Source organism: Arachis duranensis, chromosome 2 (genome assembly GCF_000817695.3).
Source record: "Arachis duranensis cultivar V14167 chromosome 2, aradu.V14167.gnm2.J7QH, whole genome shotgun sequence".
Taxonomy (NCBI): Eukaryota; Viridiplantae; Streptophyta; class Magnoliopsida; order Fabales; family Fabaceae; genus Arachis; species Arachis duranensis.
Window position 1 is genome coordinate 40376424 of NC_029773.3, and position 15150 is coordinate 40391573.

Genomic DNA, 15150 nt, shown 5'->3' on the forward strand with positions numbered 1-15150 from the left:
GAAGAGGAATCCTCTATGTCACAGTATAGAGATTCCTTTATGTTAGTAGAAGAAGAAAGGGTAGAAGAAAGAAAAGTGAAGAATCCAAACTCAAGGGATAGAATGGGTTCGGATATTTAGATGGAGAGAGGTGAAGAGAGGTGTTAGTAAATAAATAATTAAATAGAATAAGAAAAGAGATGGAGAATTTCGAAAATAATTTTGAAAAAGTGGTTAGTGATTTTCGAAAATCAGAGATAAGATAAGATTAAAATTAAAATTTAAAACAAAAAGAATTTTTGAAAAAGGGGTGAGATATTTTCGAAAATTATAGAGGAAAGAGTAGTTAGGTGGTTTTGAAAAAGATAAGAAACAAACAAAAAGTTAGTTAGTTGATTGAAAAAGATATTAAAATCAAATTTGAAAAAGATAAGAAGATAAGAAGTTAGATAAGATATTTTGAAATCAAATTTTGAAAAGGATAAAATATTTGAAAAAGATAAGATAAAAGATAAAAAGATTTAATTTTTAAAATGACTTAACTAACAAGAAACTACAAGATAAGATTCTAGAACTTAAAGATTGAACCTTTCATAACAAGAAAGTAACAAACTTCAAATTTTTGAACCAATCACATTAATTGTTAGCTAATTTTTGAAAATTAGATGTAAAAGATAAGAAAAAGATTTTGAAAAATATTTTTGAAATTTTCGAAAAAATAGAAAAAAAATGAAGAAGATATAATTTTTGAAAAAGATTTTAAAAAGATAAGATTTTTTAAAATTGAAAATTTGACTTGACTTGTAAGAAACAACTAATTTTGAAAATTTTTGACTAAGTCAACTCAAATTTTCGAAAATTTGGAGGGAAATAAGGAAAATATATTTTTTGATTTTTGAAATTTTTAAGATGAGAGAGAAAAACACAATCATGACCCAAAACATGAAAATTTTGGATCAAAACACTTAATGAATGCAAGAACACTATGAATGTTAAGATGAACACCAAGAACACTTTGAAGATCATGATGAACATCAAGAACATATTTTTGAAAAATTTTTGATGCAAGGAAAACATACAAGACACCAAACTTAGAAATCTTTAATGCACGGACTCTAACAAACAAAAAAATGCACATGAAAAACAACAAACAACACAAAACAAGAAATCATCAAGATCAAACAAGAAGACTTGTCAAGAACAACTTGAAGATCATGAAGAACACTATGAATGCATGAGATTTTCGAAAAATGCAAGAAAAATTTTAAAAGCATGCAATTGACACCAAACTTAAAAATTGAATCAAGACTCAAATAAGAAACACCAAATATTTTTGATTTTTATGATTTTCTAAAATTTTTTTGTATTTTTATTTTAATTTTTTTCGAAAAACATGGTTAGAAAAACGAAAAAGAAAAGAAAAATTTTGAAAAAGATTTTTGAAAAGAAAATTACCTAATCTGAGCAAAAAGATGAACCGTCAGTTGTCCATACTCGAACAATCCCCGGCAACGGCGCCAAAAACTTGATGGACGAAATTGTGATAAAAGAGTTTCAGGCACTGGTAGAGAAGCTCACAACTCCGTTCAACTAACCAGCAAGTGTACTGGGTCGTCCAAGTAATAAACCTTACGTGAGTAAGGGTCGATCCCACAGAGATTGTTGGTATGAAGCAAGCTATGGTCACCTTGTAAATCTCAGTTAGGCAGATTACTATGCTCTGTCACAGCACGGCTAATCATCTGTCGGTTCTCAATCAGGTTGGAATAGAATCCCTTGATTCTTTTGCGCTTGTCATCACGCCCAGCCTTCAAGAGTTTGAAGCTCGTCACAGTCATTCAATCCCAGAATCCTACTCAGAATACCATATACAAGGTTTAGACTTTCCGGATCCTCATGAATGCTGCCATCTATCTAGCTTATACCACGAAGATTCTGTTGGGGAATCTAAGAGATATGCGCCCTGCCTAAATTAGAACAGAAGTGGTTGTCAATCACGCGCGTTCATAGGTGAGAATGATGATGAGTGTCACGGATCATCACATTCATCAAGTTAAGTATAACGTATATCTTAGAATAAGAATAAAAGAGAATTGAATAAAAAGTAATAGTGATTGCATTGAAACTTGAGGTACAGCAGAGCTCCACACCCTTAATCTATGGTGTGCAGAAACTCCACTGTTGAAAATACATAAGTAAAAGGTCCAGGCATGGCCGAGAGGCCAGCCCCCATGGTCTAAGGACTAGGCATCCAGAGATCTCCAATACACTAGTAAAAAGTTCTATTTATAATAAACTAGCTACTAGGGTTTACATGAGTAAGTATTTGATGCATAAATCCACTTCCGGGGCCCACTTGGTGTGTGCTTGGGCTGAGCTTGATCATTCCACGAGCTAAGGTATTTCTTGGCGTCAAACTCCAGGTTATGACGTGTTTTGGGCGTTCAACTCCGGATAATGACGTTTTTCTAGCGAACTCCGGATCATGACGTGTTTCTGGCGTTTAACTCCAGATAGCAGCATGTACTTGGCGTTCAACGCCAAGTTACGTCGTCAATTTCTGAATAAAGTATGGACTATTAAATATTTCTGGAAAGCTCTGGATGTGTACTTTCTAACGCCGTTGAGAGCGCGCCAATTGGAGTTCTGTAGGTCTAGAAAATCCATTTTGAGTGCAGGGAGGTCAGATTCCAACAGCATCAGTAGTCCTTTTGTCAGCCTTTTTCAGAGTTTTGCTCAAGTCCCTCAATTTCAGCCAGAAATTACCTGAAATCACAGAAAAACACACAAACTCATAGTAAAGTCCAAAATTGTGAATTTAACATAAAAACTAATGAAAGCATCCCTAAAAGTAGCTTGAACTTACTAAAAACTACCTAAAAACAATGCCAAAAAGCGTATAAATTATCCGCTCATCAGCGACCTCAAGCACACAAACAGTAAAAGGAAAACCCCAAGACGCACACCGAGGTCCAAGGGCATCCTTTGGAGGCAATGACAGAGTAAAGTCTCAGAAAAAGCTACAAAGATAAAACTCTCTTCCAATCAAACAACGTCCTGAGGAGAAAAAGGCGAAAGTCAAAGGAAAGTCATAAAAAACCATCGTCTCTATCAAAGAAAAGTCATCAACAAAAACAAAATCATCAATGGAGCAAACAAGTTATCAAAAGAGCAACCTTTTTCAAAACAGCAGTACGAAAATCAACGACAACACACGAAGCCCTAAAAAGAATCCAAAACCAGGAAAATCACCCAAAGTATACGTAAGGACAAAAGAAGACCAGGAAACAGGCGTCACAGCAATAAACCAAGCACAAAAACAAGGAAAAGGTTCAAGTTTTCCAATGTACAAAATCAGAGCATCATCAAAGGATCAAAAACAAAGCAATAGAAATAAAACGGTGAAGAGAAAGCAAAACCAACCTGGAAGAAGGAGGAAAGCTTTGAAGAAAAATCTGAAAAGCGGAAAATAGAGCAGCGAAGATCGACCGCGAAGCAGAAGCACCAACAAATACCGAAGCGTTACAGAGAAAAACGAGAATGCAGGATGAAAGCAATGAAAAAGAGGGGAAGTTACAGGAAAAAGAAAACCGTCTCTTGGATACAAAATTCGAATAAAAGAACCAAGAGAAAAGAGGGCATTAAAAGACAATTAATGAGGGTGTTAAACCCTCGCACGTTTTCAAAGCTAGAGCACTAAAGCGCGCGCTTCTAAAGAAATAGAAACGTTCCGCATTCAAAAAGTAGCTCTACAAAGATAAAAGCGACAAAATTCTCAAGTTCAGCTTCACCTGAGAAGGCCCGAAATCCTAAAACCAAGACTTGACCTCCAAATAAAGACCGAGCTCGAGCAGGGGCACTGTTCATACCCTGGGTCGAGCAGTCCGACTCGGGATGTTCTACAGATGAAGCGATCGACCTCTTCAGGTCAGGACTACCCGACCTCTTCTCAAGGAGCTCGGCCAAGCTACTAAGAAAGCCCAGTAAAGGGCCCAAATAGAGGAACACGACCCAAATCCTAAGGCAACCCAAGCCTACCAAGGGAAGGGCGGTTCCCCTGAAGATAAGATGACTGCACTTGAAGATAAAGATAAGATAAGATAACTAACTTATCTTATCTACAAAGGTCACCCTACACCATTATAAATACACTAGAGCACCCAAGTATAACTCATACTCTAATTCTACTCAATACCTGCTTAATACACTTGCTAACTTAAGCATCAGAGTCCCTTGCAGGTACCACCACCCCCCAGTGACGAAGGATCGGCTCCATTATCAAGTCCAACAGGTCAGACACAACAGCTCCGACCAGTACAGAAGATCTCATCCGAGATCGACCTATAGTTTCAGGTAACTCTCGGAACAATAACAAAGTGTCACGATAGATCTAAAGATCATAATATAGTATATATTTAAGAATTTATATAACTAGAAGCCCAATGAAGGAATAAAAGCTCAAAGTCGCATAAAGCGGAATTACAAAACGCGAAGTGTTCACACACAATAACTATATGCAAAAGTATGAACAGAACAAGACATAATACATATAAAACCTTGTAGATAGCTGCAGGATACATAAAGTAATAATTAAAGTAAACAAGATATATGTTCATGCCATAGGTCGAGCTGTTTGACCCGGGCTAACTGAAGGCAAGTCAACCGACCTCTTCCGGTCAAGGTTACCCGACCTCTTCTCAAAGGAGGTCGGCCAAATCACCAGGAGAGCCTAAAAAGGGCCCAAACAGAGGAACACAACCCAAGTCCAAAGGTAGCCCAAGCCTAGAAAGATAAGGGCGGTTCCCTTAAAGATAAGATAACTCCACTCAACAGATAAGATAAGATAACTATCTTATCTCCAGAAAAAGGTCACTCTACAACATTATAAATACACTGGAGCACCCAGGTATAACTCATACTCTGATTCTACTAAAATCCTGCTTAAAGCCCATGCTAACTTAAGCATCGGAGTCTCTTGCAGGTACCACCACCCTCCAGTCACGAAGGATCAGCAGCTCCACCAAGTCCAACAAGTCAAATACGTTAGCCCTAACCACCACCACAAGATCTCGTCCGAGATTGACCTACAGTTTCAAGTAACCCTTGGAACATTGGCGCCATTGCTGGGGAACCTAGAAGTCATCCCGTCATCATGGCAGACAACCTTGACAATGACCACGACTCAAACTTAGAAAATAGTACGCCGCATAAGAACGCGGACACTACACCAAACGATACTTCTCAACCAAACAAAGATAAGAACTCACCAAGTACAGAAATCATGGAGGCACTTCAAGCTCACCAAGATCGTCTCAATTGGAAAAAGAGGCCGAGCATCAATGGGAAGCCGAGAGGGATCTTCGGAGGGAAACTAAGCGACGTTGAGAGTTAGAGAACAAGCTCTTAAAACTCAAAGCCAACCTCAAAACAAAAACCATCCAGCCTGATCCCGAAGACAGCTCCCACAAAGATCAAGATCCTTTTACCAAAGAGATTATGAAAGCCAAGATCCCAAAGGACTTCAAATCTCTCGACATGACTCCATACGATGGTACATCGGATCCAAGCCATCATATCAACAATTTCAGAAGTAGAATGTATCTCACCGATGCCTCGGATGCTATTCGATGCAAAGCCTTCCCAACAACCCTAACAAAGACAGCAATTAAGTGGTTCGACACTTTCCCCCCAGATCCATCACAAGTTTCGACGACCTAGCCAAGAAATTTCTTGCCCGATTTTCCATCTAGAAGGACAAAGCCAAGCACGCCCCAAGCCTATTAAGGATCAAGCAAGGAGATCAGGAGAGTCTTCGTAGCTACATGGAGAGGTTCAACAAAGCATGCCTGGACATACAAAGCCTACCAATGGAAGCAGCCATTATGGGTCTTATCAATGGCCTACGAGAAGGACCTTTTAGTCACTCCATATTAAAGAAACATCCAACATCCTTGAATGAAGTGCAAGAACGAGCTGAAAAATATATCAAAATTTGGACCCTCATACTCCTCTCGGGATAAGGATAAAAAGTCCAAGAAAAAAGAAGATCAATACAGTGAGAAGCCTAAAAAATACAACAACTACACCCCCCCTCTGAGTGTCTCTTGTGGATGTTTACTGAGAAGTATGCCATACCGAGAAGATCCCACCACCTCGCCCACTCAAAAGCAAGAAAGGAGGAGGAAATCAGACAGAATAATATGAATATCACCGAATCTATAGACATCCTACCAATGAGTGCTTCGACTTAAAAAATGTTATTGAGAAACTGGTAAGAGAAGGATGACTAGATCGGTATTTAGCCAACAAATCGGATGAGCCCAGAAAAAGAAGAAGGGACAAAGAGGTCGGATAAGGAGAACGACCACCTCGCACCCCGGAGAGGCACGTTCACATCATAAACAGGAGATTTGCGGGAGGGGGATCCCAAAATCATCTTGCAAAAGGCACCTTAAAGAAGTATATCATGTCGAGGGAGGAGAAGGATCACCCGACCTACCTACTATTACTTTCACCCAAGAGGACGCGGCAGGCATCATCCCGGGACACGATGATCCTATGGTCATCACTATAATATTGGCCAATGCTAACCTCCACCGCACGCTAGTGGACCAAGGAAGCTCGGCGGATATCTTGTTTAAACTGGCTTTCGATAAACTCAGCCTACAAGAGAAAGAGGTCAGAGCATATCCAAACAGCTTGTTTGGACTAGGAGACACTCCAATCCAACCGCTTGGATACATCTCGCTACACACAACCTTCGGAAAAGGAACCCGATCAAGGACACTTAAAATAGACTACATTGTAGTCGATGTAAGCTCAGCCTACAACACCCTGATAGGTCGGGCAACATTGAATCAGCTTGCAACAGTAGTTTCAACTCCACATCTATGCATGAAGTTCCCAACTCTAGAAGGGATTGCTATGATAAAAGGAGATCAGAAAATAGCGCGACGTTGTTACATTGAATGTCTGAACCTCAGAGGCAAAGGGGAAGAAATCCACGCCATCGAGCTCAAGGGAGTTCAAGGTCGGGAAGAACTTTGCCCACAACCTGAGGGCGAAATCGAAGAAGTCCAGATCGGAGACACCCCGGACAAAACAACAAACATTGGGGCGACTTTGAAACAAGACACAAAAGGCCCTCTGATACAGTTCCTAAGGGATAATGCCAACCTCTTCGCATGGAAGGCCACGGACATGCCGGACATAGACCCCAAATTAATGTGCCACAAACTAGCAATATACCCAAGATCTCGGCCAGTATAATAGAAGCGTAGGAAGCTCGGACCGAAAAGATCCCAAGCTGTGGAAGAACAGGTGCAGGCTCTACTGGAGGCAGGATTCATAAGAGAGATCAAGTACCCATTATGTCTAGCCAATGTTGTTTTAGTGAAAAAGTCAAATGGGAAGTGGCGGATGTACGCCGACTACACTGATCTCAATAAAGCCTACCCAAAAGATCCCTACCCACTCCCATGCATAGACACTCTAGTGGATGCCTCATTCGAATACAAGTACCTCTCTTTCATGGATGCTTATTCGGGATATAATCAAATCCCAATGTATCACCCTGATCAAGAAAAGACCTTATTCTTAACCCCAAAAGCAAATTATTGTTACGTCATCATGCCATTCGGACTTAAAAATGCTAGAGCTACTTACCAAAGATTAATGAACAAAGTCTTCACAGACCATATTAGGAAACTCATGGAGGTATATATGGACGACATGTTGGAGAAAACACAAAGTGAGAAATCATTACTGCCCAACCTCACCAAAGTGTTCGACACCATAAGAGAGCATGGCATGCGACTTAATCCTGCAAAGTGCACCTTCGCAGTAGAAGCGGGCAAATTCCTGGGTTTCATGTTAACACAACGAAGAATTGAGGTGAATCCGGACAAATGCCGGGCCATACTTGACATGAAGAGTCTGACCTATGTCAAAGAGGTACAACAACTCAACGGGAGACTGGCAGCCTTGTCCAGATTTCTAGTCGGATCGGCCATAAGATCTCTTTCCTTCTACGCCACCTTAAGGAAGGCAAAGAGGTTCGAATGGACAACGGAGTGCGAGCAGGCTTTCCAGGATCTCAAAAGGTTCCTGGGACAACCACCTATTCTAACTCGACCACGAGAAGGAGAACCACTTGTATTGCACCTCGCAGTAGGAAGTCGGGCAATAGCATCAGCACTGGTCAGAGAAGACGAAATTGGGCAATAACCCATCTATTTTGTCAGCAAATCTCTACAAGGGGCAGAACTGAACTACAAGTTCGCCTACACCCTCATACTAAATTCTTGACGACTTCGCCCGTACTTTCAAGCTCACACCATCAAGGTTCGGACTAATCAGGCCATGAAAGGCATTCTCCAGAAGATAGACTTAGCTGGAAGAATTCTACAATGGGCAGTCGAGCTATCTAAGTTCGATCTTTAATACGAAACTCAGACAACCGTCAAGTCCCAATATTTGGCCGACTTTATTGTTGAGTACACTGACACTCCGGGAGCTCCCACAGAATGGAATCTCTATGTAGACGGCTCTTTAAACAAAACCAGAAGTGGCGCAGGTGTGATAATAGAAAGCGATCAGGGAACCCAAATCGAACTCTCCCTCAAATTCAGGTTCTCTGCTTCAAACAACTAGGCCGAATACGAGGTACTACTAGCTGGTTTGAAGCTGGCTAAAGAGGTTGGAGCTCAAAAGCTTATCATCTTCAGCGACTCACAAGTAGTCACCTCACAAATAGCAGGAAGCTACCAAGCTAAGGACCCTACCATGAAAAAGTACTTGGACAAAACCAGGAAACAGCTCGGACAACTCGGGGAATATGAGGTCTGCCATATACCTTGGGAACAGAATGCTCGAGCTGGCGCACTCTTAAAACTAGCCAGCACCAAGCCAGGGGGCAACAATAGGAGCCTCATCCAGGAAATACTACAGAACCCATCAATCTCGGAAGAAGAAAAGGTCCTAGCTATAACGGGTCTGGATCAAGGATGGATGACTCCTATAATTAACTACCTCAAAACAGAGACACTCCCTACAGATAAGAAGGAGGCAAAGAGATTAAAACGGGAGGTACAATACTACACCATCATAAAGAATACCCTATACAAGAGAGGGATTTTAATACCACTGTTAAAATGTGTGCCGACCTCCAACACAAAGGAAGTTTTAGAAGAAGTACATAGTGGCATCTATGGCAACCATCTCAGAGCATGAGCTCTCGCTAAAAAAGTACTCCGAGCTGGATTCTTTTGGCCGACTTTGCAAAAGGAAGCAACAGAGTTCATAAAGACATGTCCACCATGTCAGAAACATGCTAATTTCCACATCGCCCCATCAGAGGAACTCATCAGCGTAACCTCACCCTGGCCATTTGCAAAATGGGGACTCGACCTCCTCGGGCCCTTCCCTCAAGGATCGGGACAGGTCAAGTTCCACATCGTAGGGGTAGACTATTTCACAAAGTGGATTGAAACAGAGCCCTAGCTAACGCCACTACTCAAAGAAGTCAAAAATTCCTATATAGAAACATTGTCACAAGGTTTGGGGTTCCTTACTCCATTACCACAGACAATGGCACTCAATTCACAGATGCAAGCTTTAGAAAATTGGTGGCCGACTTGAAAATAAAGCACCAATTCACATCCGTAGAACACCCCCAGGCTAATGGACAGGCAGAAACCGCCAATAAAGTCATATTATCTGGGCTAAAACAGAGATTACAGGATGCAAAGGGAGCCTGGGCTGAAGAGCTCCCACAAGTCCTATGGACATATCGGACAACCCCACACTCTACGACCAGGGAATCACCTTTCCGACTGGCTTACGGAATGGAGGCAATGATCCAAGTGGAAGTCAAAGAAGAAGCCCCCAGAACGATCCTCTATAGTGAAGAAGCCAACTCTCAACTTCAAAAAGAAGAGCTCGACTTACTTCTGGAAATCCGAGAAAGAGCTTAGATCAGGAAGGAGGCGTTAAAACGTCGAATGGCCTCAAGATACAATCGAAAGGTAGCACAGTGAAGTTTTGCCAACAACAACCTCATCCTAATCCGAAATGATATCGGAACATGTCGACCTGGAGAGAAAAACTGGCGGCTAACTGGAAAGGACCCTATCAAGTCACAGAGGTATTGGGAAAAGGCTACTATAGGGTGTTCGAACTCGAGGGGCGAGAGCTACTAAGGTCATGGCACGCCTGCAACCTAAGAAGGTATTATAGTTAGGAAGTAATAAAAGATCTTAGGCCAAAGGTCCACTCTTTTTCCTGAAAAGGTTTTTTAATGAGGCACCAAGCCAAGATCTACAAAACTGCCTAACTTAGAAGGGTAAAATTCCACATGTATATACTTTTCCTATATGTCCACTTTCTATTTGAATAAAACTTTTTAGATTTTTTCTACAAAGCCTCTATACAGGTCGGCAAGGTGAAAATCAAATTCACCGTCTGACCACGATGAAAACCAAATTCATCGTCTAATTTCGACAAAGATCGACAAAAAGTGAAAACCAAATTCACTGCTCAATCAAGACAAAGCTACAGGTCGGCAAGGTGAAAATCAAATTCACCGTCCGATCACGACAAAAGCGACAAAGTTATAAAAAGTAATCCATAAGCTGTGGCTTGGCCGGTGGTTCACAAAATTGTTATCCCTTGGTATGGCTCCAAAAACTTGGTGCACAATACCATGATTTACACGTCTCTTCACAACTTCACACAGCTGACCAGCAAGTGCACTGGGTCGTCCAAGTAATACCTTACGTGAGTAAGGGTCGATCCCACGGAGATTGTCGGCTTGAAGCAAGCTATGGTCATCTTGTAGATGTCAGTCAGGCGGATTCATATGGTTATAAAGTTTTGATAATTAAAAGATAAATAAACATAAAATAAAGATAGAGATACTTATGTAATTCATTGGTGGGATTTCAGATAAGCGTATGGAGATGCGTTATTCCTTCTGAATCTCTGTTTTCCTACTGTCTTCATTCAATCATTCATACTCCTTTCCATGGCAAGCTGTATGTTGGGGATCACCGTTGTCAATGGCTACCTCCCGTCTCTCAGTGAAAATGGTCCTCTATGGTTTCTGTACGGCTAATCAACTGTCAGATTTCTCATCTCAGATGAAAAATACCAGGCACAGCTACCGCATGACTAATCAGCTGTTGGTTCTCACTTGTGTTGGAATAGGATCCAGTGATCCTTTTGCGTCTGTCACTACGTCCAACAGTCATGAGTTTGAAGCTCGTCACAGTCACCCCTTCCCAGATCCTACTCGGAATACCACAGACAAGGTTTATACTTTCCGGATCTCAGGAATGTTGCCAATTGATTCTAGCCTATACCACGAAGATTCTAATCTCAGATTCAGATGCCCCATCGTCAGAGGGGAGTCGATGTGAATCATTGATTAGAGACCCAAGAGATATACACTCAACCGATTGCAGATAGAATGGAAGTGGTTGTCTGACACGCGTTCATGAGTGAAAATGGTGATGAGTGTCACGGATCATCACATTCATCAGGTTGAAGTACGAGTGAATATCTTAGAATAAGAATAAACTTGAATTGAATAGAAGAACAATAGTACTTTGCATTAATACTCTAGGAACAGCAGAGCTCCACACCTTAATCTATGGTGTGTAGAAACTCCACCGTTGAAAATACATAAGTGATGAAGGTCCAGGCATGGCCGAATGGCCAGCCCCCAAGTTTAAGGAAAAACATCCAAAGATGATCTAAGGATAATCCCAAAGATGTTCCAAAAGATTTTAAAATACAATAGTAAAAATTCCTATTAATAATAAACTAGTTACTAGGGTTTACAGAAATAAGTAAATGATGCAGAAATCCACTTCCAGGCCCACTTGGTGTGTGCTTGGGCTGAGCATTGAAGCTTTCATGTGTAGAGACTTTTTTTGGAGTTAAACGCCAGTTTTTATGCTAGTTTGGGCGTTTAACTATAGTTTCTATCCTGTTTCTGGCGTTTAACGCCAGAATAGGGCAGGAAATTGGCGTTTGAAGGCCAATTTGCATCGTCAAAACTCGAGAAAAGTATGGACTATTATATATTGCTGGAAAGTCCAGGATGTCTACTTTCCAACGCAATTGAGAGCGCACCAATTGGGTTTCTGTAGCTTCAGAAAATCCATTTCAAGTGCAGGGAGATCAGAATCTAACAGCATCAGCAGTCCTTTTTCAGCCTCTGAATCAAATTTTTGCTTAGGTCCCTCAATTTTAGCCAGAAAATACCTGAAATCACCGAAAATACACAAACTCATAGTAAAGTCTAGAAATGTGAATTTTGCTTAAAAACTAATAAAAATATACTAAAAACTAACTAAATCATACTAAAAACTACCTAAAAACAATGCCAAAAAGCGTATAAATTATCCGCTCATCACAACACCAAACTTAAATTGTTGCTTGTCCCCAAGCAACTGAAAACAAAATAGAATAAAAAGAAGAGAATATACAATGAATCTCACAATATCAATGAAACTTAGTCCTAATTAGATGAGCGGGGCTAGTAGCTTTTTGCTTCTGAACAGTTTTGGCATCTCACTTTATCTTTAGAAGTTTAGAATGATTGGCATCCATAGGAACTCAGAGTTCAGATAGTGTTATTGATTCTCCTAGTTAAGTATGTTGATTCTTGAACATAGCTACTTTATGAGTCTTTGCCGTGACCCTAAGCACTTTGTTTTCTAATATTACCACCGGATACATAAATCCCACAGACACATAACTGGGTGAACCTTTTCAGATTGTGACTCAGCTTTGCTAGAGTCTCCAGTTAGAGGTGTCCAGAGTTCTTAAGCATACTCTTTTTGCTTTGGATCACGACTTTAACCACTCACTCTCAAACTTTTCACTTGGACCTTCATGCCACAAGCACATGGTTAGGGACAGCTTGATTTAGCTGCTTAGGCCAGGATTTTATTCCTTTAGGCCCTCCTATCCATTAATGCTCAAAGTCTTGGATTCTCTTTACCCTTGACTTTTGATTTAAAGGACTATTTGCTTTTTCTACTTGCTTTTTCTTTTTCTTTCTTTTTCTTTTTCATCATTTTTCTTTTTTTCTTTTTTTGCAAGCTTGTGTTTTTCACTGCTTTTTCTTGCTTCAAGAATCAATTTTATGATTTTTCAGATTATCAATAACATTTCTCTTTGTTCATCATTCTTTCAAGAGCCAACAATTTTAACATTCATAAACTTCACTATAAAAAATATGCGCTGTTCAAGCATTCATTCAGAAAATAAAAAGTATTGCCACCACATCAAAATAATTGAACTAATTTCAAGATAAAATTTGAAATTCAAGTACTTCTTGTTCTTTTGTAATTAGGCACATTTTTCATTTAAGAGAGGTGAAGGATTCATGGAATTATTCATAGCTTTAAGACATAGACACTAGACACTAATGATCATGTAATGAAGGCACAAACATAGACAAACATAAAGCATCAAATTCGAAAAACAGAAAAATAAGAACAAAGAAATCAAAGAACAGGTCCATCTTAGTGATGGCGGGTAGTTCTTCCTCTTAAAGATCCAATGGAATGCCTGAGCTCCTCTATGTCTCGTCCTTGCCTTTGTTGCTCCTCCCTCATAGCTCTTTTGATCTTCTCTAATCTCATGGAGAATGATAGAGTGCTCTTGGTGCTCCACCCTTAGTTGGTCCATGTTGTAACTCAAGCCTTCCAAAGAGGTGTTGAGTTGCTCCCAATAGTTGTGTGGAGGAAAATGCATCCCTTGAGGCATCTCAAGGATTTCTTGATGAGGAATTTCCTCATGCTCTTGTTGAGGTCCATGAGTGGGCTCTCTTATTTGCTCCATCCTTTTCTTAGTGATGGGCTTGTCCTCTTCAATGAGGATGTCTCCTTCTATGTCAATCCCAGCCGAATTGCATAGGTGACAAATGAGATGAGAAAAGGCTAACCTTGCCAAGGTGGAGGACTTGTCAGCCACCTTGTAGAGTTCTAGAGGTATGATCTCATGAACTTCCACTTCCTCCCTAATAATGATACTATGGATCATGATGGCCCGATCCACTGTTACTTCGGATCAGTTGCTAGTAGGAATGATGGAGCATTGGATGAACTCCAACCATCCTCTAGCCACAGGCTTAAGGTAATTGAACCAGCTTGCCTCTCGAGTCTCTTTTCCATTGAGCTCCTTTCACACATATGTCCATGAGGACTTGGTCCAACCTTTGATCAAAGTTGACCCTTCTAGTGTAGGGGCGTGCATTTTCTTGCATAATTGGCAAGTTGAACGCCAACGTTACATTTTTCGAACTGAAATCTAAGTATTTTTCCTGAACCATTGTAAGCCAATTCTTTGGATTCGGGTTCATAATTTGATCATGGTTCCTAGTGATCCATGCATTGGCATAGAACTCTTGAACCATTAAGATTCTGACTTGTTGAATGGGGTTGGTGAGAACTTCCCGACCTCTTCTTCGAATCTCATGTCGGATCTCTGGATACTCATTCTTTTTGAGCATGAAAGGGACCTCAGGGATCACTTTTTTCTTGGCCACAGCTTCATAGAAGTGGTCTTGATGGACCTTTGAGATGAATCTCTTCATCTTCCATGACTCGGAGGTGAAAGCTTTTGCCTTCCCTTTCCTCTTTCTAGAGCTTTCTCCGGCCTTAGGTGCCATACATGGTTATGGAAAAAACAAAAAGTAATGCTTTTACCACACCAAACTTAAAAGGTTTGCTCATCCTCGAGCAAAAGAAGAAAGAAAGAAGGGGAAGAAGAAGAAAATGGAGGAGATAGAGGGAGAGATAGGTTCGGCCAAGGGGGTAGGAGAGTGGTTGTGATGTGTGAAAATGAAGGAGTGAAGAGGGATATTTATAGGAAAAGAGAGAGAGAGTTGCCGAATGGAATTGAGTGGGTTTGGGAGGGAAAAGTGTTTGAATTTGAAAAGTGAGGTGGGTAGGGTTTTTGGGGAAGAGGGATGGAGGTGATTGATGAAAAGAATATAGGGAAGAGAATAGGATTTGATAGGTGAGTGGTATTTTGGGTAGAGTGTTATAGAGATGTGTAAGGGGGAGAGAGAGAGAGGTGGGGGAGGTGGGGATCCTGTGGGGTCCACAGATCCTGAGGTGTCAAGGATTTCTCATCCCTGCACCATTTAGGCGTGTA